Genomic DNA, 23730 nt, shown 5'->3' on the forward strand with positions numbered 1-23730 from the left:
ATTGTTGTACCTAACGACACACATCAGTATATTAAACTTTGATCCTTGAATCTTGAACTTGTCGTTTAGGGACAATAGTTGTCATATGCTTGTAAATTAAACTATTCGGAACAAAAATGTCTCGCACTATATTACAAATAAAACAAAAATTGTTGAGTTATTAATTAAAGAAGTCTCTATACATGGTCATTTTCAATCATTGATAACTCAAAATTTTGCGTGTTATTTATAAAATGAGACTTTTCTACTCAATTTCACCCGTTCATCTTGCACATCACGAAAACCGAGATTAGTTTGGGACATCTTGTATATAATCATATATAATTATTTTTTCCCAGGAGAATACAGTTGAAGCTACCGATGGCTGACTTTCCCTTAATTTTTTATTTATTTGTTTAAGAATTCAAAAAAAGGAATGAGAAGATTCCCTACCACATAATAAAAATATATAAGATTAAAGATAACATATATAAATATATATATATATAATAAACATACAAAATAATCAAATCTCTCAGTAGTTTTATTTTATTACTTCAATGATTTCCTATAAATATCTATTTTCTAGAAACGTTAATCTTCAACAGAGCTTTAAAATCTAAAAACGAGGTAGTGCAGTTGGAGTGTAGATGTAGGAATTAGATGAGCCGGGCGAATTGTTTCTTAGAGATCGCGATACTTGCGATACCCTGAAGTGCGCCTCGCATTTGAGGGAGTGTTTCTCGTGAAATATATTTTTCAATGGATTGCGTAATATCGGCCAGACGTTACATCGGCCAAGTGGTGCAAACGAACGGCGCACGTTTGATGATAAAAGAGGCATTCTTACACACACCACTGCTCCACATGTCACGCTGCACTGTCCGCACCGCGCATTGTCATTCCGCACCTTCACTCTTCCGATTTTTTCCGCCGGGCCAACGTAAAACCAACAATATGCGATGCAAAGATCGCAAGTAGTTGATCTCCAACCATTCCACGCTCATTCAGGCGATAAATATTGATATTTGCCGAGAATTAACGTCCTCGCTAACGTCCATTTATGATAACATAATTATCGCGAGACCGGCGATTTGAATTTTGTCGTCATGAAAGGTCGAGCGCTTCTAACCGAGAAAGAGAAAGAGAGAGAGAGAGAGAGAGAGAGAGAGAGAGAGAGAGATTGATAATTCGCGTGTGGTCATTAGAGATTAGCAATCGCGATTGGATGACGATGTGTCTTGATGCATTCATTTGGGTACTTGAGTCGAAATTCAAATGCTACTTTAACGCTTTCAAAGATAATTTGTGCTCACTTAGGTGACTTGTAGGCTAATAAAAACCTGCTTTGACAATATTTCACGTTTATTAATTTTTTTTTTTCGAATCTTTACTTTCGCAAAGAAAAGAATTAGTATCAACTTATATTCTTGTGTATAAACAAAAATATACAGAGTATCCTAAACTAATTTCGGTTCCCGTAGTGTGCAAGTAGATTAGGCCATTGAACAAAAAAGTTCTTTACTGTTTTGCAAATAACACAAATTGTTGAGTTATGAATTAAAGAAGCCACTATAAATGACCATTTTCAATCATTAATAACTTGAAATTTTGCGTGTTATTTACAAAATGGTATAGAACTTTTCTACTCAGTTTCACCCTCTACTTGCACACCACAGGAACCGAGATTAGTTTGGGACACGCTGTATATAATCTTATATAAAGATAAATCTTGTTCTTATACGTGAAGAAATTCTAGATAGTTCCGTTAAAAAATCATATTCTTGTTATATGTAGGAATAATTTTTATGAAATAAGACGAAACAAGATTGGAAAAGAAGAATATTTTCAAATTGACGCAATTTCTAGTTTAGAAATATCATTCTATCTGTATCTAATATTTCTCCCTCTCAATTCATGAAAATTATTTTCAAATAACACGAATATAATTTTAATATATGCACGGAGAAAAATGATTTGCCGGAATAGCAAATTTTATGCTATCGCAAAATTTGTCATTCACTGTATGGACAATAAAACGATATGTTAGAAATACATATATTCCCATTCGCTGGATTATTTTGTTGAATTTACAAATTATTTCATCAAATGTAGGAAAACACTATTTTGTTGTAACGGTAAATTAACATATTCTAAAGACAAATTCACTCAACAGAATATTTTCTATCCTTGCGATAAAACTGTTTCCGCTCTGATTACGAATAATTATCGCTAATTTGGTTACGCCAACTATTTTATCTCTGTCGCAACCAATATGCAGTGGCGACAATGTGGTTTCGCTACAACAACAAAATTATTTTTCTCCGTATGGAACTACGTAGAATATCTTCATACAAAAGCAAGTTTTATCTTCATATAAGATTACATATTCTTGCTCCTATACATGAAAATATAAGTGTTTAATTAATACTAATTTTTTTCTGTATACAGATTTAATTTCAATGCTATCTCGAACAACTTACTTTCATATTGAAACAGTGAAAACGGAGATTTAAGATATCATCAGGATTAAAGTAAGAATGAGTTATATTATTAGAATTGAAATTCGCTCAATCTACTTTGCTATCTCAGCTGTTGTATTGTAGAATTAAAAAAAGTTAAAGAAAATTATGAATTAAAAAAGAAAAAAGCTAAGAATTAAAAAAGTTCAACTCAAGGCCAAAATTTTGACTCGAGTAATATTCTTTAAATTTCTTGAAACGAAATTTTACTTGAAACGAATGAAAAGTAACACAGTATTTTTTCATTCAAAGCGATAACACCGCTACTCGGGATCGCGAGAGTGAATGTTTCACTCAAGCTTAGAGTGGATTCCATAAGTGAATGTTTCAATCGATTGGAATGAATACGTTTCTGCGACGGTGGACTATATCAGGCACTCATTCTTCAATTTCTAGTAAAAATGTTCATTCGTCGAGTCGGAGCGGAAAATTTCACTCCATATGAATGTCACTTAAAATTCGAGTGTCTCTGTGGTCGTTTTAGATATTCTCAAGATATTCAGAGAATATATTTCGTCACGAAGGATATTTCATCATAAAAGAAAATTGGCCGGAAGAATTTTTAATTTACCGTTCGCAAAATATCCGCGACAACCGCGATAACGAATTTCTCTCAACAAATCGTAGAATGGGATGTCAAGAAGCGTGATGAAATTTTATTTTCTCACAAAAAATTTTGGTCACGCTATTTGGCCATAAATCGGCCAATGTGACGAATCGATCGAAGCTTCACGATTTTTCTCGTAGAACGAGACCTCTGCATTCTAATGCGCAGTCGTGTGCGCACGTGAAGCGCCTCATACCGTTGTGAAATTCATTAGGTATTTCCAATGTTTGCCTTAAATGATTCAGATTCATATAGATGAAGATGAGATGAAAATCCGATAAATCAATTTAGATGAGATAAAGATGATTTTGCTTTTGAATTATCTAAGCGAAAGATAAGTAGCGCTACTTATCTAGGTACTTTTTAGATGATATTATTTTCATAAGACTTTATAAAAATTTATAATAAAAATCACATAGATCACATAAAATTGCACAACGGTTAAGTAATTCGTCAACATAATCGCTCTAAATTTCTAACAAAAGCTCTAGAGATCTAACAAAAAAGACCAATAATCATTCATTGCTCACTCACAGTCGTCAGGTTTAAGTAGATCGATCAATTGAAATAAATGGTTTGTTCTTTTTAATTGCACTAGTTCAGCAGTACAGCTAAAAAGAACAGATCAAAGGAGACAAAACCGAAATTTGTTAATTCGTTGAAATCTAATCTCCAATCCCTAGTCTGATACGGGCTTAATATAGGTCCATATTATTCTATTCATTTTATCAAAAAGTGAGTTCAGAATATGAACGATAATATCATTTTAGATAATTTTTAGATGAAATAACGTTATTTTTTTATTTAAAATGAAGATGAATATATTTTGTATTTCTTCTATCTAAATAAAGATCTATTTATTCATCTGGATGATTATTTAGGTAATTTTATCTAGATACCGGCAAGCACTAGATACTTCGAATTCGAATGATTTAGTTGGAATCTTATTGACTAACCCAGTATTATGAATGAGACGTGAGAGAAAAAAAAAGAGCGGGACAAAGATAGAACGAAAGAGGCGGGTCGTGCCGGAACGAAGAGGTCGCGATAGAACGAAAAATACATATTCCCCGCTCGATAACGCCGGGACGATCGCTCGACGCATGCCGTAAATTGATTAACATAATTAACGCAACGCGGAAAATCACCGGGACTATTATACAACGACAAGTAGCACTCCGCGTCGCTCGCGGACTTTCTATTTTATGCACGCGTTCAGAAAACCGCGAGAGCCGCGGGAAAGAGCAAAGAATGCCTTTTATTTTTTATCCGCGATCACTACTCGTCGTTTTTTCGGCCGAACGAGTGTCGAAATGAACGTCATATCGTTCCTCGCGATATAACAGCGCGAAGCCAATTTTTCCGCTCGTAACGAATCTCCTCCTCGACCCGAATCGAAATGTCGACCCTAAGTCTATAAATTCTACAATATAGTTGAATCAAAGACGGCAAAATAAGTTCCATTCTAATGATATAATTTTTATTCCTACTTAGACTATAATGGTGTCTTAACCTAAGGAAAAAGATCATACATGAAATTTGCTCATATATGACTATAAATAATCACATACATGGTGTCCTAATCTCGGTTCCGGTGGTATGCAAGTAAAACGGGTGAAACTGAACAGAAAAGTCCCATTTTGCAAATAACATGCAAAATTTCGAGTTATCAGTGATTGCGAATGGTCATTTATAGAGGCTTCTTTAATTAATAACTCAACAATTAGCGTGTTATTTGCAAAATGGTACGGATCTTTTTTGTTCAGAGTTACCTAATCTACAGATATATGACAATTGTTGTACCTAACTATTCGGTCGTCTGTATTAGATCCGCCATCTTAGATTTAAAAAATTTTCCAATTTTGACCTCAAATTCGCGAACATCGACTCCAAAAATTCCTGAGTATCAAATTCCATGAAAAATAAGCGGGAGGAAAAATGTGTGCTTTAAAGGATTAAAGTGGTATCAAAATTTCGATTTGCACGGGACGACGTGTTTTTCATAGCGCGAAAAGATAAATGGTATGCCTCTGCTCGGAACTGCGAACAACACACGTCTCACCGTCGAATGACGGTGAAGCAAGCCGGACCATGTGCTATGTCAAAGTTCGAGGGAGAAGTTATCTTGACGCGCGTTCTGCATTTATTTACAAACATATATATGCACGATAACGCTTCGTTCGAAAGGCCGCCGACGAAAGTGCTCCAGAAATAGCCACAAACAGGCCAATAAACCGCGTGATCCTCTCATTCGCGCTCGTCGCTCCCTAGCGCCCTTGTTCTCTTTATTCCCCGGTGAGACAAGTCATCCGGTTTTCCCGGGACACACGGCTGCAAAATGGAAAATGGAAAACCCGCGGGCCACTGACACGGCAACGGAGAAGCCATCGTGTCCGAGTCGGAATTTTCGTGCTATTTTGACGTTTTCGACATTTAAACCGCCACATCATCCATATATGGATGTGTGACGGTCTTGATAACTGAAATATAGGAATAATTTTGCAAACTATTCATATTATGAATGATATACTGAGTAAAAAAAGAATATCATTTGTGCAATATGTATTAACATAAAAATAAAAACAAAATTAACACTATATTTATTATAAAATAATCAAATTTATATATAAATATATATATATATATATATTTATATGTGTATATATTTTTCGTGATATTTTGGAAAACAATCTATGCATAATTATGGTTATTGTATCAGTTCCTTAAGAACATTTACATTTGACAACATACAAAATATAGACTATGTATGCAAGAATAAAAGTAATCTTCTTTTCGTCACTTGTTTCATCACTTTCATCACTTGAACATATAATTTGTTCTCTATTCCGACGGTATATATGGTTGAGCTCATTGATTTTGGACTCCGTCGGTCTTACGTTCAAAATTGAACGGTCTAAATGTTGAGTTGGCGTTCATTTGGATGGCCTATAGATAATAAAATAAAATTTACTTTGATGATACTACACTTGTTAGTTCCTCTTTTAAACCGCTAATAACCACTAATCTACAGATTTCGTTTCAATGTTATTCTGAAACTGTAAATGTTTTGCATATTTCGATTATTAACTCCTTAAAATTCAATGTACATAATAATGTACATTAACTTTTAATGTACATTAACAAACCTTCTCCAAATTTACGGTCTACTGATAAAATAATGGTTCTATCGATATAATCAATTCATCGATATCATCAATCTATCTTAAATGAAGTTACATTCTGCTAACTTGTGAAATAGTATTTTTTATGCAATCACATGTAGAGCAAAGTCGTCAACGTTCAGATTTATATTAAGTTAATCGTAAAAAACACAAGTCTATTTATGAAAATGTTGTCCGATGTTCTTCAACGACTATGTTATAAACAAGCAAAAAATAAATGTTTTTTAAATAAAACAATTTTAATATTTTCTCATTTTTATATTTTAAACGCCTAATGTAAATTAATTATTTACAAACAGAAGATCGTATTTCTCGACGGCCAATTTTATTCCGTGCCGTGCAACTAAATAATTTGGTTGGACTGTAACCAAATCATTTAGGCCGATATTCATAGTCAGATCTTACACTTAAGTTCATCTTTAGATTCTTCGTAGCCAATGAAATGAGCCGTACAGCATCTGAGGATGAATTAATATTTAAGTCTTAAATATAAGAGCCGACTATGATTAGTTGAAACTATTTCACTAAATATTCGGTAATTGTTACTAGGCCTTTTTTTCAGCGCATCTCCGGCGCGCCGACAACCAATATTCGGCAGCCGACGCCGGCGCTGTTTATCTTGAGAGAGACGCGAACGGCCGCGTCTCAGCGTGATTAATCAGAGGGATTTATGATATGAAATCATATCATGATTTCATATGATGTGAAATCTGCGTTATGCGAATATTTGCGTTAAGAGACACGGTATGCGCCCGAATTCGATGATGGATGTATGAATAAACGCGAGTTCCCGCGAATTACAATTATTCTCTCTTCTATCTGGCACGACGATCGTCGAGGAGCCGAAAGATTCACGGAGCTTCGCGCGTGGAGAGCTTCGAACCAGCCCGTTAAAAGACATACAGAGACACGGTGATTCGGAGGATGCTTCTATTTAAAGGCAATGGAACATGATCTTCGCGACGACGACGCCGTCGTCGTCGCTTCGCCTCGTCAGCCGGTCGATCTCGCCGACCCGCCGCCGCCGTCGCTGCTAGTGATGTCAAAGGTATTCTACTTTTAGTTAGGCGATACAGCATCGATACAATATCGATATATAAGGAAATAAGGTTTTCCCTCCGGAAAAATAAGGATTTCCTCCGCAAATCGCGGAAGAGAGCCTTATTTTTCTGGGGGAAATCTTTATTTACCTATGTATCGATACTGAATCGTAGAGTTGAGCGATACAGTATCGATATATAGGGAAATAAGTATTTCTTCCGGAAAAATAGGGGTTTTGCCCCGCAACTATGTAGGAAAACCTTATTTCTCTATGTGTCGATATTGTATCGCCCAATTCTGCGATATAATGTCGACACTATATCGTCCAATTGTACTTTTAGTTCCACAGGCACACAGATGCGAGGGACTTTCCCGTGATAGTTCCCGGCTAGAGAGTGACCGCTTTTCGGGGCTTCCTGCTGCAAGAAGCGCGCTCCGAATACGGGAGAGCGAGTGAGCGAGCGAGTCGAAGGAATTCACGCGCGAATACCGAGAGAGTTGCTCGCAAGCGTGGTACGCAAGGCGCGATTTGACGTCACTGGTCAGAGCATGCTGATGACGACGACGACTTTTTCAGCAGCTGACACCGCGCGGCCTCGCCGCCGGCGAAGGTGCGAACACGCCGCGGAATCACGAAAGGTCGCTCTCTCACTCGTCGATCGACCGACCGACCGATCGGCGAGGAACGAACACGAGAATAACGGACGCGGCGGCTACGCCGACGATCTTTTGCGAGCAGGTTTCACCGTGGTTCGACGCGACGCACGTCGTCGGTGAAAAAGAGACGCCTCGCGGCACACGTGTGCGCGCACGTACTTCGCGCCGACCCACGTGCAGCGAGCAGGGACGGCGCGCGCGGCCACCACGTGCGCCTGCGCCGCCGAACCACGCGGCGGGAACCGCGCTCGTTCACTGAGTTCGTTTTTCGTTTCTTCGCGCGAATGGAAGGAATGAAAATGAGAGGGAGAAGGAGAGACGGGTCTCCTCTCTCTCTCTCTCTCTCTCTTTCATTCCTTCATGCGTGTCACTGTTCTATATCGTCGTCGTGCTTTGCGGTGCTTTTTCCTTCCTTCTTCCTTTTTTTATTTTTCATTCACGCACTATACGCACCCACGCGCGTACGTTATTGTGGCTACTCGTTATTCCGCGGCTGAGTTGCATGCTCACGGCGAAGCGTAGCTAAGCGCGACCGGCCAGGCGGAGAAGCGGTTTACCTGTCACCTTACGAAGTCACTGTCACCGACTGCCGAAAAATTCCGCAACGTGCCTCCGCGAGGAATAAGAGAACCGAGGAGGCGGGAGACACACCAAGCGCGCGCGCGCGTGTACGTAGGTGCGTGCGTGCGCGTGCACTAAAGCGCGCGGCGCACAATGTGCTGCTTCGAACGGCCCGTCGAGTGCCGTCACCGTCGTCGTCGTCGTGTTGTCGTAGTCGTCGTCTTGCGTCTCTGGTCTGCTTCAAGGCGGCGCGGTGCGGTGACGGTTATACGTTTTATATACGTTATGCATACCGGGTGTGTCCGAACGAGAGGGGGGAGGGGGGAGAGAGGAAATGAGAGAAAGAGGGAGAGACGGAGAGAGAGTTCCCTCCGTCGGTCTGAACGATAAGGACCGGATAGCAGATTGGCCGGCCGGGAGGAGGAGTCGCGGCCGCGTGTGACTTCGTCGTCACCGATGTGGGTTTGGGGGATTTCTTTATGCGCGCAGATCTACTTCGCGACTCCGTCACATGAGTGCGGTTGTATTCTCTCGCGGTCCCTATAAGGGAAACATTATTTAATATTAAGTAATATTCCAGGCATATATTCTTAGAATATTAAACGTAATATTCTAGTAATATTCTAGTAATATTATTTAAAATTAAGTAATATTTTTGGAATATTAATAGATAGTTATATATATATCTTTAATAATATTTATAAAATAATATTATATATTTTTTAAATATTCAATTCTGTTACATATATAATGTGTGTGTGTGTGTGTGTGTGTGTGTGTGTGTGTGTGTGTGAATATATAATATGCATATATTTTTTATTAAATATATTTTTCTAGATTATTGTTATTATTAAAATATTAAAATATTGTTAGAATATTTTTATAATATGCCAAAAATATTATATAAAATGGACATATTACATCAATGGAACATACTTACAATGAAAAATATTACATCATATTTTTAGAATATTATAAAAATATTTTAATATTTAATAATATTCATATAATATTCTAGGAATATTACGCGCTTATAGGGATTAACCCTTTGAGTGCTGAATTATTTGAAGATTTTTATGCCCATGGGACGGATTTAATTTGTCGCTATATGGATTAATTGTAAAAGTAATACATTTTATGTCCAAGTAAGCAGATGACGAGTCTCACTCGTCAAATGTACCCAAAGGGTTAAACAGATCGGCCGACCGAACCGAAGAATCAGACTACGCATCGGAGATAGATTATCGATTAAAGAAGATTGAAGGTTGTTCAGTCACAGAAGAAAAGAAATGCTAAAAATCAAACGAACGTAATTATCTGTTTCTCGGTTTTTTATAAATCAAATAATATTTTTTTCAATTTAAGTATATCTTGATGTTTTGTAGTAAATACTTGCTTGAACGCACCAATATCTTATTTCGTAGATAAATTACTGAATGTAAGTATAAAATCGTTATAAATTTAAGAGAATATTTACTATTGATTGTGTAATATTTCTTTTCTATTGAAGAAACCCAGTGTTTCTTTTAGATTTAGATTTTTCTATCCATTGAATATTTTTTAAACTACAATTTTAGTATTCATGCACATTGGTATTCAAGTACGAGTGTGGTGTAGCAGACAGCGCATTGGTCTGGGACGCTTAGAAATCCCGAGCTCAATCCTCCCCCGGCAAAACCAAAAAAATTTTTTATATGCTCGTATCTCCTCTGGACGGTCTGGCAAACCACCAGAGTATATTTGCCCAAAGCACCTCTCGCAAAATATGCTGTTCAGAATCGGCGTTAAAACTATAGGTCCCATATGTTTTGTGTATAATCAGCGTGCGCAACGCAGGCATATGCGTGAGAGGAAAAACAGACCTACAAGGTCCCCTATTATAAAGAGGAAGAAGAAGAATTTTGGTATTCGCAATATTAAGAATTTAATACTTGTCGCATGTTTTAACACGCCCTATGTAGGAATCATACATACGAGGTCTGTTCAAAAAGTATCGCGAATTTTGAATTTCCGCGGGTTACGTATATTCGATTTTCGATTTTTTGTGGCGTTATGTTGGTACTCATGTCCCTTACTTATGCCGACAAGTTCGGCCATTTTGAATATTCAGTTTATCTTTGACAGCTGTTTTGCTTGGACGTGTTTTGGCTCGTCTTCGATTTTTGCCTATTCCAAAAAATGGATCAAAGAATCTAACAAAATTAAGTGCGCGGACGCATTCCGAATGTTGACTGTGGCATATGGTGAAGCTACCTTGGACCGAAGCAACGTTTATCGGTGGTACAAAATGTTCTCAGAGGGCCGAGAAGATGTGAACGACGAAGAGCGTGCCGGACGCCCGAGCACGTCAACAACAGACGAAAACATTGATGAAGTGAAGAAAATAGTATTGGCCAATCGTCGAATCACCGTTAGAGAAGTTGCTGAGGACCTAAACATATCGATTGGCTCGTGCCATTCGATTTTTACTAATGATTTGGGCATGAGACGGGTCGCCGCGAAATTCGTACCAACGCCCCTGCTCACACATCGTTGCTTGTGCGCGAATTTTTGGCCAAAAACAACACACTAATGATGCCGCAGCCACCGTATTCCCCAGACCTGGCCCCCTGTGACTTTTTCTTGTTCCCGAAACTGAAGAGGCACATGAAAGGACGACGCTACGCTACGATTGAGGAGATAAAGACGGCATCGAAGGAGGAGCTGAACAAGATCACAAAAAATGATTTTTTGAAGTGCTTCGAGGATTGGAAAAAACGTTGGCACAAGTGTATAATATCTGATGGGGATTACTTTGAAGGAGACAAAATAGATATTCATGAATAAATAAATAATTTTTGAAAAAACACAAAATTCGCGATACTTTTTGAACAGACCTCGTACAGTCAGCCAGTACAGGATACTGGTCCAGTACCGGTCCAGTATTAAGAAAACAGTATTTTTGGTACTAGTTTCGTACTCAGAATCGATACTGGCTAATTGTATAATGCCCTACTGGGCCAATGAGCCAAAAAGCGGATATAATATTTTGGTACTGGACCAGTACTGGCCTAGTATTAAGGAAACAGTATTATCAGTAGTGGCCTCGTATTCGGAATCGATACTGAATAATTGTACCATGTCCGTACTGGGCCGGTATCGAAAGGCAGATTTCATGTTGTTGGGCCCAATATTGGTCCAGTATTAAGAAAGCAGTATTTTTTGTAGTGGTTCCGTGCCCAGAATCGTTACTGGATAATCGTACTATGCCCGTACTGTGCCGGTACCGAGAAGCGAATGTTATATTTGGTACTAACCGAGAATCGATGACTTAAATAAGGAAAACAGGAGATGCCGTTAACGCGAAGCCTAAATAGCTCAATGGTAAGAGCGGTTGCCCAGCAAGTTGAAAACGACTCGAGTTTCGATCCCAGCCATGCGTGTTCTTATGTCGCTACATTTTTCCTTGTATAAGATTAAAAGTGGACATCTGTAAGTACAAACAAACACTACTAGAGTTCTAACTATTATTCAACTTCTCGTCCTTCAATATGGTTGTGATATTAACAATTGTTCAGTAATAATAATCATTACTGGAAGTTAGTACTGGCAACCGACAATTTTTGGTATCTTTCTTTCGTGACAGTACTGATTTTCGGTACTGATATTAAGTACTGATTTTCGGTACTGGTTTAATATTGGTCCATTTCTATCGTCCCAATACCGAACCGGTACTGGAATCGTACCGTAAACCGACCTGGCCAGTATCTTGCTAGTAGCAAATTCCTATTTGGGATGCAAGTAAATGTCTACTCATACGAAGAAAATATCATATCGTACGTAGTAACTCAATTATATTTCTACTCCTAGTAAATATTTGTCAGAGAATATCGAAATAACCATCTTATTTAGATCAGTAAATATTACTTGAACGGTACACACATTTTTCAGCGTACCATTGAGATCTGCATTGCAAAAATGTAAAATTAAATAGTCCATTTATTTTCCGAATATTTATATAGCACTATAACGAAACATAAATTGATTTATTTTTTCTTCCATTCGGTTTATTTGTCCCCCATGGAAAAAATGTCGCGTTTTAAAATTAATCTCGATGTGATAAAATTTTCCGTCAGTTACACAAAGGTCACGTGTCTGTGACCTTTATATGTCGAGTAATTGAAAAATCGCCAAGCTATTGAGTGATATTGCGATTGGAAATTGAAGAAATAGACTGATCTCTGATTTCAACCTCTAATCTCAATATTTACTTGTTTCATTTTGATCGGTCAAAATTCAATCTCCGGTATGCAATTTCAATGTAATCTCAACCTCCAATGCGTAGTCTGATACGGGCTTTATAAAGGGCCAACCGAGAGAGCAAATAGGTGACCCTATAGGTCACAAGTCCGAAATCGTAAACCTCGCGATAACATGGTGCCGCAATAGCGGATCAACGAGTCGCGACTTGCGAAGGTATCGATTAAAATTAGGATCATATTCCGTTGGATTACAGGTGCTTAATAATCGCTGCATAAACGTCTTTGAAGTGCGTTAACTCTATAAGAAATTGAACCTGATGGGTATCAATTACCATATGGACGGCAAAATGATTTGTTAAGAGTACTAATCACTATTTGTTATTTCCCTATAAGCGCGTAATATTATTTAACATTAAATAATATTCTGGGCATATTCTTAGAACATTAGACACAATATTCTAATAATATTCTAGTAATATTATTTAATATTAAGTAATATCTCTGGAATATTAATAGATGGTTATATGTCCACTCCCAATAATATTAAAAAAATAATATTATTAAATACTATAATATTACTATAATATTATGTATTTTTACTATAATATTATGTATTTTTTAAATATCATTCAAGTAGACGCAAATTATTCCGTAGAGCGTTAAAGTAACATCCAAATTTCGACTTAAGATCGCTAATCTCAGGGGAAAATATCCGAAAACTCGCCACATGGCGCTTGAATTCGTATCGGCGCGTCGTCATGGTCGTGACGCAACGATCATAGAAAGTTTTCGAAGCGGCAGGAATTCGGTACCGACGCGCGCGTGCGAACCGCAAAAATAAATTGCCATTCGTGGCGGGAGTTTTACAGCCAATTGTCCCGAATTTCGGCGATCGGTGCACGACTCCCACGAACTCTCGCGGTGCGACACATCTTCGGGGATTCTGCGATAATTGCAGAGAAATTTTTCAACGGTCGTTAACCGCATTATATCTCGAGTCAGCGGGTTAAAAATAAACTCGAGAAAGCAGAGATGAGCTCAGCACTGAACACACATACACATCTCGTGTGCGATCCTTTATTTTATTTTATTTCAGAAGAATTTATATAATACAATTACATTATATTATATTATATTATATTATATTATTTCTCTCTTTCTTTCTTCTTTTCATTCCGGTGATTTATTTACAAATGGCTGCTCGATGGCTTGAAGATATGGAAACACCATTGCTGCTTCAATTAGATTTTTTAACCCGGTGACCTGTGGCCATGCACCTGCGTTTTTTTAAGACCATTCGACGTTTTCATAAGTTGAATGTGATTAGCTCGGAGTTCGCGATACGATCTTGTCGTTTTTATTTTAACTGAACTGTATTGTAGATACACGCAACAACATTGTAAACTTAAAGGCGAGGTATTTAACACTAGATTTACCAGCTATTTAAATATACCTATTTCTACCAAAACCAGTCAGAATGACTGGTGTATAAGAAAAAATGCTTATTGAGGCTTCCAGTCTTTATTCACTCTTAAAAAATGACAAAAAAAGTTGAACAATATTAATTGTAATAGATAAATGGATTTATAGACATTGTCAAATAACAAAACGCTTAATTGTTTACAGTTTGTCGGTCACAATTTCTACATATGTAGATTTTGCTGTGTGTACACTTTCCGCATACACTTTTTTTGCATGTATTGCAAATATTTGTAATCTTATTGTTATTGCAATATCCTATTTGACACCATTTGCGTACAGGAACCGTGCTACTTGTAGTTGGTATATCAGTTTTGTGTAGTTTTTGCCTTGAAGTCTGATATTCTGAAGAAAGTTCTTCTGCTAATCGAAACAGAAAGTCTTTCCGTGAGATATTTCTTCCTGTTGTATTTTTGTACAATATCCAGCAATTTATTCCGGCTAAATCTAAAATATTGAAAAAGACTTGAAGTGGCCACCTTCTGGAACCTGATTTCACGGTATATTTTCGTGCCATTTGATTAGTGACATCGACGCCAAATTTAGTTCTATTATAAAACGATACAATTTCAGGTAATTTCTTAGCAGTTTTATCAATTTTGACGTGTTTATGTTTTGTACTTAGTATAAGTACTTTTTTATTTGGTTTGCTCTTGTAAACGGTAAGTGTGCATCCATTGGATTGGTACAACAACGTTGAGAAACGAGTCATGCTGTCTTTTTTCAGTTTGCAAGTTTTCGGCAGTTCCCTCTTGTTTGCGCGTATTGTTCCAAGCAACGAAGTATTTTTAGATCTTAATTTTAACGCCAAAGGAATACTTGTAAAAAAATTATCGGTTGTTACAGTTTTACCCTTCATGGTATACGGTTCAAGAAGATTCATTACGACAAATTCGCTTAGGGGGGTTGATGCATTTCGAGCCTCGTCTTTTCCTAAATACGGAAAGCCACTTACCACATATTTCGTCTGTACATCAGACGCCAGCCAAAATTTTATGCCAAATTTATGGGGTTTGTTTGGCATATACTAGGTAAATCTGCATCTGGCCTTCGTTGGAAAGAGTTGCTCATCCACGGTAATATAAGCTCCCGGTTTGAAGCAATTTCAGCAATTAATGAATCCTTTGAAGCACACATTTTTCCAACCGCTTATTTTTCATCAAATTTGATACCCGGGGGCTTTCCGAGTCGATTATTGTTAATCTAAGTTATTTAATATTAAGTAATATTCTGGGCATATTCTTAGAATATTAGACAAAATATTCTAGCAATATTATTTAATATTAAGTAATATTTCTAGAATATTGATAGTTATATGACGATTAGTTATATGACTACTCCTAATAATACTGAACAAATAATATTATTTAATATTATTGTAATATTATATATGTTTTAAATATCAATTAAAGTAATAAGTTCAAGTTCATAATCAATTAAAGTATATATATAATACATATAATTGTAGTTCTTTATTTCAAATGTATTGCAATACCAATTGTTTTATTATATAAATAAAATCGAAATAATTTTGTGTAAAAATACGTTTCCTACTAAAAAATTACACGCACACACACACACACACACACACACACACACACACACACACACACACACACACACACACACACACACACACACACACACACACACACACACACACACACACACACACACACACACACACACACACACACACACACACACACACACACACACACACACACACACACACACACACACACACACACACACACACACACACACACACACACACACACACACACACACACACACACACACACACACACACACACACACACACACACACACACACACACACACACACACACACACACACACACACACACACACACACACACACACACACACACACACACACACACACACACACACACACACACACACACACACACACACACACACACACACACACACACACACACACACACACACACACACACACACACACACACACACACACACACACACACACACACACACACACACACACACACACACACACACACACACACACACACACACACACACACACACACACACACACACACACACACACACACACACACACACACACACACACACACACACACACACACACACACACACACACACACACACACACACACACACACACACACACACACACACACACACACACACACACACACACACACACACACACACACACACACACACACACACACACATATGTATATATATATATTTTATTTATATATTTTTTCCAATATTATTATTTTATTCTTTTTTTAATATTTTAATATATCACGTAAAGTGGATATATAACATCAACAGAACATTTCTATAATATTAAAAAATATTACATATAATTCTTAGAATATTATTGGAATATCATTTTAATATTGTGTAATATTCATATAATATTCTAAGAATATTACGCGCTTATAGGATAGAGAATTATAATACCATTTTCTTCTCCCTCTTTATCTCTCTCTTAGAAATCTAAAATCGGCTGTAATTACGTAAAGCGAACGTAAAGTAGGCTGTCCAAATTTGCAGACGTCTCTTTCAATCGAATTTCACGGTTGATCAGTTCCGCAGATTCCCGAGATTAATCAGAGCGACGTTGAGGAATCTATAGAAATTACAACAGATAAGCATACGTTTCCGCGCAGCTGGTAGTGTTCTATTTCCGTTCTCTTTCGTCTTTCACCTCACGGATTTCGTCAGCTGTTTCGAGCCATTAAATTTGCCGAATTGTATCTCGCACCTGCGCGCGACAAAGAAAATGATAAGAATATTAACGAGCCGTTATTGACACTCTATTTAGACGTGAATCGCAGCGAATATCACGTCGATTACGCGAATGCTATTCGTCGTGAATCTTAATTGGGCCCGATTACGTGGCAGCTGTTCAACGTAGCGGCTAGGGTGAGAAGGGGGGGGGGNTTCTCTATCTCTATAGGGTTGGAAAATATAAACAAGTAACGATGTAAACTAACGGGCCGATGTGAGAGAGATAGAGAGAGAGAGAGTCGTTTATTTGTTTCTGATACGAAACGCGAAACAGCAATATAGCGGTGTGTCCCGCGCACACAGTATTTCTCGTCGAATTTCGGATAATGTAGCCATTCGATTTCGGACCACGCGACGATTCGAGACGACGATTCTTTCCTCACCATTCTTGCCATTTCGTCGCGCCTCTTCTCATCACGCGGTACCATCGGAGAGTCTACCATTTCTCGCGATTCAGTGTCAAGTTTACGTTTTATGTTTCAGGTTTTCCATTCTGTGGCGACATGCACGCACGCAGATACGTATGTGCGTGCGCGTAAGTACGTGTATGCATCAGGTACGCGTGCACGCTCGCCGTCGCCCACAAACACGCCCCCCTCGGATCCGATCAAGTGCACTGTGCATAACTAAAACGTAACGCGCGTCGTAATCACGCAACAGCGTGTATAGACGCGCGCGTACATGTTTATATAAATATAACACGTTGTGTCCTTTCTGATTATGCAAAATTTAACCTTAACGCTTGCCGAAGCACGCGAGCCAAGCCGTGCGTGCTTTCAGCAAACCCGTATTCCGAGCGATTCGCGCTCTCCGCGAGAACTCTCTAGCGTTGTGTGAGTGCAATGTTTGCCTTGAATGATTTCACACTCATCCAGATGAAGATGAGATGAAAAAATCCGAAAAATTCACCTTAGATGTGATGAAGATGATTTTGCTTTTAATTTATCTAGATGAAAGATAAGTCGCGCTACTTATCTAGATAATTTTTCAGATAATATTGTTTTCATGAGAGACTCTATGAAAATTTATAATAAAAATCGCGCAGATCATAAAATTGCACAACTGTTGAGTAATTCGTCAATTTAATCGCTCTAAATTTAAGGATTTAACGAAAAGACCAATAATCATTGAATACTCACTAATCGCTGTGTTTTCTAAACGTAATCATTGTTTCAGTCTTCTTCTATAAAGCCCATATCAGACTATGGACGGTGAAGGCCGATCTCACTGGCGGTTACGACTGTCGGCTCTTGAAGAACCTATCATAGTAAAGTCTCATGTAACAAGTCTACTGTAATTGGTCCATTAAGAGTTGGCAGCCGTAATCAGCAGTCGAATCGGCCTTCGCAGTCGACAGTTTGACGCGAGCTTAAAGTAGATCGATCAATTAAAACAAATAGTCTATTCTTTTCAGTTGCATTGCTGAGCTGATGCAGCTAAAACGAACAGACCAGGAAACAAAACCGAAATTTGTCGATTCATTAAAATCTAATCTCCAATCCCTAGTCTGATACTTAACACATAGCTCCACATTATTTCATTCGTTTTTCATTTTCGAAAAGTAAGTTCAAAATATGAACCATAACATCATTTCAGATCATTTTCAGATGAGATAACATATTTTCTTCATCTAAGATGGAGATGAATACATTTTTTTATATTTCTTCATTATTTTATATTTCTTCCATCTAGATAAGGGATAAAGATGACCTATTTATTCATCTAGATTATTATTTAGGTCATTTTATCTAGATAAACCGGCAAACATTGTGAGTGAGACGTCAGCGCATTATTAAAACGATAAAACACTTATTGCACGTTATTAAAACGATAAAACACTTATTGCGTCGAGCAGATGCGACACGACAGTATCATTACACCTCGCCGTTTCTGTCTCTTCTCGGAGGCTACATTAAAAGCGGTAAAATAAGCGAAGTGAAAAAATTTATGCTAATCCAAGCATCCAAAGTCTCTTTCGTTCGTCGACTTTTCCCACGTGACATTTCCCACGAGTGTAAATCTCGGGAGAACGATTTCTATGCGTAATCTTATGCACCGCGAGGTAAAAGATTCCTCCGGAAAAAAGTCACATTAGCACATTCGCCACCGCTGTCATACATGCGTGACGCACGATTCCTCGCGAGAGATCGACGTCAAAGCGATGTAATAGCGATGATTTTGCTTTCTGTATCTACGTAAGCAAACCAAATCCGTTCTACATATAATCCCCCGATCGAAATCTCGAAGTATCGAAGTGGCGAAATCTCTTTTCCGAGATGCTGATTAATTATCGCGGTTTGTTCACGCGTTTGCAGCTGTCAAATCATTTAGTGAATTCTAATAGTTCATCAAATTGCGTGTTAAAGCAGATAAAAAATTAAAATATTAAAAAAGATGCAGAAGATAAAAATAGATGTTTAGTTTGATAGAGAATTTTAGTCTGGTATCCTTGTTTAATTACACGAATTGAGATTTTTGTCTATGTAATAGTAATTAGTTAAGTAATGTGCGCACAGCGCGCGCCTGCGTTATTCTAGTTACATAGAAAAGGAGGGAGAGTATCCTATTTAACCCTTTGAAGCACACATTTTTCCTTCCGCTTATTTTTCATCAAATTTGGTACTCGGGGACTTTTGGTCGTCGAGTTGAGGTCGCTGATCACAATCTGAGGTCAAAATTGAAAAAATCTTTTAAGTCTAAGATGGCAGGTCCAATATGGAGGATCTCAATTGCAGCAAATCATCTAAATCACTTCAAATTTGGTATAAGCAATATTTTGTCTATGCTGTAGATTATATTATTTCAATTCCTCTAATTCGTTTTCGCGATATCGCATTTGTACTCGAAAGCTTTGGAAGTTAGAATTAAATTAAAATCTGTTCGAATTAGAGACCAAGAGGGAAATTAACAAGTGCAGTATCGTCGTTCAAATAGATTTTTATTAGTCTATAGACTATATAACAGCCGCAAATGGTGTTTAAGAGAGTGAAAGTAGCATCAAAATGTTTGGACTTGGAAATATTCCGGCTATGTTTCGCAATTTTGAGTAATATATTAGGAGAAAAATATCCAGTATTTGTAATTACAATCATTCTAGTGAATGAATTATAGCCAGAGGAACCTTTTTTCTAGTAATTGTTACCATAGCATCAATGATAATAACCTCACATGCATATTGCTACACTATTTTTGTAGTTAAAACTATGAAAAAGTGGTTGGAGCTAAAAATAATTATAAATTCTCTCTCAATATATTAAAATGAAATCTGTAGAATTAAAGATTTAAGAAAGAAATTAACGGATGTAATATCGTCCAGATAGGTTTTCATTACGGGCCATCTATTTATCTATCTATCTATCTATCTATCTATATATATATATTTTCTTTATATCTACTTCTATATACACATATATATATAAAAGTTGGTGTAAATTATCTTTAAGATCATCGAAATAACTCCAAGATCAAAATAAATCCAAATTTCGATTCGGGGACTATCTGATATTTTCCAAAAGAAACATGGCAAAAAACTCGTTAAACAAATCGAGGGAGTTCTTCGCGCAGAAGATTTTATGAATGACGATCGACGATTATCTCGTTCGACCTCCCCTCCCCCTCCCCCTCCCGGCTGTGACGGGCTACCTTCGAAATCCGAGGCACGGCAACGGGTTCGGTCTGCACAACGCGCGCGAGTGCCGTCGATCGGCAATAAGGATTCCGGAGGCGACCGTATTCCATAACCCGTTTTCCAGAGTGATGGAGATTGTACGCACGGGAGATTGCCGAGCAATCGCTATCGCCACGCTCTGAACGCAACTCGTTTTCGACGTTTCCGAGCGCGGAGAACCGGCGATAGTGCGGCGTCGTGCGGAACGTGTGATGTAACAATAACGCGACAACGACGACGGTGAAAAGGTACCGGCGATCTCGATCACTGTGATTACGACGGGGATGTTCGAACCGTCCCGGTTGTTGTGCGAATCGTCCTTCGGTCGGAATCGCGAGGACCACCAACGAGCACTATATAAATAAAGAAAGAGAGAGGGAGAGGGGGGAGAGAGAAAGAGAGAGAGAGAGAGAGAGAGAGAATCATTAAAAAAATGGTATGTCTACGCGCGTGAATATTCTTTACAAGCGCGTAATATTAAATAATATTCTGGGCATATTCTTACAATATTAGACGTAATATTCTAATAATATTCTAGTAATATTATTTAATATGTTATTGTAATATTATATATTTTTTAAATATTCAACTCTATATATATATATATATATATATATAAATCATATATATTTTTTTTATTTCTATATATTTTCCATATTATTATTTTTTGTTTAATATTCTAAGAATATTTTTATAATGTGGCAAGAATATTATGTGAAGTGGATATATAACATCAATGGAACATTCCTATAATATTTAAAAAATGTTACATAACATTCTTAAAATATTATAAGAATATTACTTCAATATTAAATAATGTTCATATAATATTCTGGGAATATTGTGCGCTTATAGGGTTATGAGAGAATATCACGCGCAACTGCGCAAAAGCGCGTGCCGTTGCCTTTCGGCGCTCGATTCAGGGCACGAAATGAAGCGCGTTTGTGGACGTCTTCGCGAGCGGCGCGCTCAGATCCTAACTTGCGTGATTACATTTGTGTCGTTCGGGAAAATCGCTTACCAAAATGACGTCAGATGATGTTTTAATGACGTCTCTAACGTCAATAAAGCGCCATTAGAACGTCATTTAACGTCACATTGCTACTTAGGTCACTTTAACGATACTACATTTATTAACTTCTTCCTTGCACTATACACACTTTAATTCTACGAATTTAATTTCTTAATACAACCTTGGAGCTGTAAATGCTCTCGACATTTCGATTATTAAATTTACACGAGTAGTCGAAACAACTTCTGTCGACACAGTTAAAACAGTAAAATTGGAAATTTAGGACGTCATCGTGATCAAAGTAAGGTTAAATCATGTCATCAGCCTTGAATCTGTTTCGCTATCTTATTTAAAAATCCGCTTCGGACGGACCGATTGAAAAGAACGCGAAAGTCAACTCGCACGTTAGGTCGAGAAAATTTAGTCGGCGTGCGAATAAATTACTCTCGCGGCAGCGCGCGCGTTATAGTCACGCGATCGCTCTCACTTACCGTTCGTTCTGTCAGACGGCTTCGAGTTCGCGCGGCTCCGCAACGCCTCCGCAGCGCCTCCGGCCTCTAGACGCGCGAACCTCTTCGTGAACTACTTCTTCGCCGACGACGACCACCACGGAGTTTTCTTCCTCTTTTGTCTGGGAGTGCGAGGGAAGAGCAGGTCTGCGTTTGAAAAATCGCTCGGGCAGATCGACGAGCGAGCGCGCTACCTTTTCCTCGTCGGCGACGTCCCGGCGCGTTCCCGGGAAGAATCTCTCTCGCTTTTCTCGCGACGATGACGATGACGCGCGAGAATGCCGCGCTGATACCGCGATTTCCGTGAGAATCGGTCGGTTTTTTCTCCCTTATCCGAGCGTATCTTGAAGATGCCGCGGCGCGCTCACCGCTCGCTCGCTTCATGCGCGCGTAACTCCCGGAACTACGAACGCGCACGCGTGCGGCCCCGTTTGAACTCGTGGGCGCGCGGTAATTTCGAGCGCGCGTGCGCGCTTAGCCCAGACGACGAAGATAAGAGGACGACGTTCGTGTCGATCTCCTTCGCGTCGAAATGAGTCCGGCTCGGAACAACGAAAGACGCGGTTGCGAGTGAGGTAAGTAAGGGCGGTCCAGTCGCGCGTTCGCAGCTTCGACTCGGAGAACCGGCGCCCGGGAAGTGATCGTTCTCTCTGTCTATCGATTCGCAAACCGTTCGCGCGACGACTCGTGCGCGCGAAACGGAGCGGAGGCGTGCCTCTCGGCGGTTACAGCCGCAGTCTCCTCTCGTCAGCGTCACCCCTTCCCGCATTTGTCCGCGTGACAGTGTGTTTAAACAAAAGTGCGCGCGAGGTTCGCGCTCGACGACGGCCGGTGGCCACCGTCAGTGTTCGCCGTTATCTAGATAAAATAATCTAAATAATCATCCAGATGAATGAATGGATCATCTTTATTTTTATCTAGACGGAGATACAAAATATATTCATCTTCATCTTACATAAAAGAAATATGTTAACTAAAAATTATCTGATATGATGTTACCTGATGTTACCTGATGTTATCTGATATGATGATCCATATTCTGAACTCGCTTTTCGATAAAATGAATGAAATAGTACGGACCTATGCGTTAAGCCCGTATCAGACTCTTAGAGCATATACTACTGGAGAAAGCGTGCCTTATGCTTAGAGCATATATTACTGGAAGAAGCGTGCCTTATGCTGCCCGTGTTATAATGGTGTGGTCAGGGTGCGAGAGAGAAAGGTAGATTAGAGGTGACAGCTAACTCTCTCTTACTGAACGCTCATTGGTCGATTCCAACTCCCCACTTTTGAGAGATTGTAACGTATAAATGTATACGAAATAACATTATAAAACATCTATAAATAAATAATACATCCCTAATTATGAATTAAAAAGTAATTATAGTATCAAAACATTAAATTAAGACAGAACAAATAATTAAACGTAAATACAAAACCTAAGCCCCCACAA

General features: G+C 38.4%; 1 protein-coding gene across 3 annotated transcripts in view; it reads right to left on the minus strand.

Moving 5' to 3' along the window:
- LOC106751006 (monocarboxylate transporter 12-like) overlaps positions 1–22303 on the minus strand; it is a 49848-nt gene extending 27545 nt beyond the window's left edge. Inside the window, exon 1 of one of the 3 annotated variants that reach the window (XM_014631728.1) lies at positions 22260–22303. The gene's annotated coding sequence lies outside the window, so the exon portion shown is untranslated. Of the gene's footprint in view, positions 1–7666; positions 7721–8545; positions 8789–22259 lie in introns of those variants that run through there. The other 2 variants (XM_014631724.1, XM_014631726.1) reach the window with 2 other exon arrangements.
- Positions 22304–23730: the final 1427 nt, after the last annotated feature.

The sequence above is a fragment of the Dinoponera quadriceps genome, unplaced genomic scaffold, assembly GCF_001313825.1.
Source record: "Dinoponera quadriceps isolate SergipeBrazil2010 unplaced genomic scaffold, ASM131382v1 scaffold6948, whole genome shotgun sequence".
NCBI classification, from domain to species: domain Eukaryota; kingdom Metazoa; phylum Arthropoda; class Insecta; order Hymenoptera; family Formicidae; genus Dinoponera; species Dinoponera quadriceps.